The sequence below is a fragment of the Homalodisca vitripennis genome, chromosome 6, assembly GCF_021130785.1.
Source record: "Homalodisca vitripennis isolate AUS2020 chromosome 6, UT_GWSS_2.1, whole genome shotgun sequence".
In the NCBI taxonomy this organism is placed as follows: domain Eukaryota; kingdom Metazoa; phylum Arthropoda; class Insecta; order Hemiptera; family Cicadellidae; genus Homalodisca; species Homalodisca vitripennis.
Window position 1 is genome coordinate 30,109,101 of NC_060212.1, and position 2,077 is coordinate 30,111,177.

Sequence of the window (2,077 nt, forward strand, 5' to 3'; positions counted from 1 at the left end):
AGGAACGGTATAGACAACATTTTTGTTAATCTGTCACATAGAAAATTAGCCTTTTATTTAGAAGTTTTTTTAAGAAAGTACTATTTCAGTACACTGAACCTGAAAAAAAAATAAAACTGATAATTTTGTAGTAATAAAAGAATTAAAAAAACATATTGCACCATGAATATTGGAATAAAGTATTCAATGAAAGATATGTTAAAACATAAATAAATTATTTTTATAGCCAAAGTTGTTCAATCAAAAAATGATAAATCAACAGACGATCGTACTAATAAAATCAAACTTCAATAGCTTATATTTTATATGTCAATGGCCCAACCAAATTAATAGTTATTATAAAGAAGTTTGAACATAAATCTTATTACTAGAGTAACATTTCACGATGCTTGATCGTTGTTATTGACCATTTGAGGGTAACCCAGAAAATTACCACCAATTATATTTAGTTACCGTATATTTTATTCCTGAAATTTATGTAAACAATAGATGTTCTAGTATGTAAAATAAAATATTACAACTTCAACTCAGATATTATTTAAACGACGACGACCTTTGTTTACTTTGATTGTGAAATTAACAATTTTTGTGAACATTTCATTAATATAAACTAAATGGGTTGTTCCATAACCTCAGATACATCAGAAGTTCACCACCAAAGGTTGAACGTTTATTATTTTATTTTTATATGTAGGTCAACTATAAAACACGTTTTGATAAGCAACACTTATTTTGTATACGTCTTGCAACACTTTGGTTGAACAATACCGGAGAAGTATAACAGTATCAGTGAGATGACTGGTTCATAGCCATTGCTTGTTGTCTCTCTCGCCCTAAGCGAGGGATGTGAGGTCTGTATTATATTTGTTAACCTCCACGGGTTGCAAGCGTACTCGTCATTCCAAAAATACTGAAACATGAGTCTTTTGTTATAATATATGCCAACTGTTATAGTTAAAATATCAAAACAAATTAAAACATATTTGAACTATGATACATTGTTCAAACTACGAGTATACTTTCAGGTTAACGCAAGTTAAAACATACCGTACTTTGGAATATTTTGTATAATTTTTGGTGGTAGAGGGCGGCTTACAACCTCCAAAACCCCGCTGAATACGCCTATAGTTGCAGCAGATGCATCATTAGTGAGCGTCTGTGCAGATATTTTTCATCGGTATCCAGATGAGAAAGATATACCTATTAATTGCATTTTGTTCAAAGACATTCACATCGACGGAGAGAAAGTACTCCTGCATGGAGAGGGATACCTAAATTAGCAATCTTTTAAAAGCGGCAAAGAAATTTCACACTATTTGGGGTTCCGATTTTCAAAACAAGCAGTAACTGTCTGCACTTATCTATTTTTGGATCAATTTAAGGAATTCCTTCAGTTACGTCACGTAAGCTCCAGTGCTGTATTTAATATGTAATTAACTTAAATTTCAAAATAAATATGTGTTTATTACAACATTTGCTACAGTAGACTGTCTTAGTTGTACACCTATCGAAGAAGACAGAGATTTTGATGAGGCTGGAAGAAGTTGCGATACAGTCATTACTCTGATTTTTTCACGAAGCATGTGTCTTTTCATCCATCGGAGAGAAATGAGTTCATGAAATTGAGTAAATGTTACTCTTAGTGAAGTGAAAAAATTCATTGTGAATTGCCTGCCAACTACCGATTTAAAACTTCATTAAACTTATAACCTCCACGTTAAAGAAAAACAAGTTAGCCTTATATAAAGATTGTATTATACTGTAAACGCTGTCATGCCGGAGAAACTTAAGAATAACATATTGGATAATCTATCAGTAGGCTTTTGTCTAAAAACACATGAGAAAACGGATAAAGAAAAATGTACAGGCAAATTCAGATAGCAAAATAATAACTGAAGCAATAACCGAAGTTTAAATTTTATTTGTTTCTTGATGTTTGTTTGGTCTAACACCATCTTGATTAATTCAAAACAGCTCGCTATGAGAAACCTTAACACTTTACATAGTACTATAATACTCACGTAAAAGGGCGATTTAAAGAGTAGTGAAGTTCATTGACGCCACTGGGCGCCGGCTG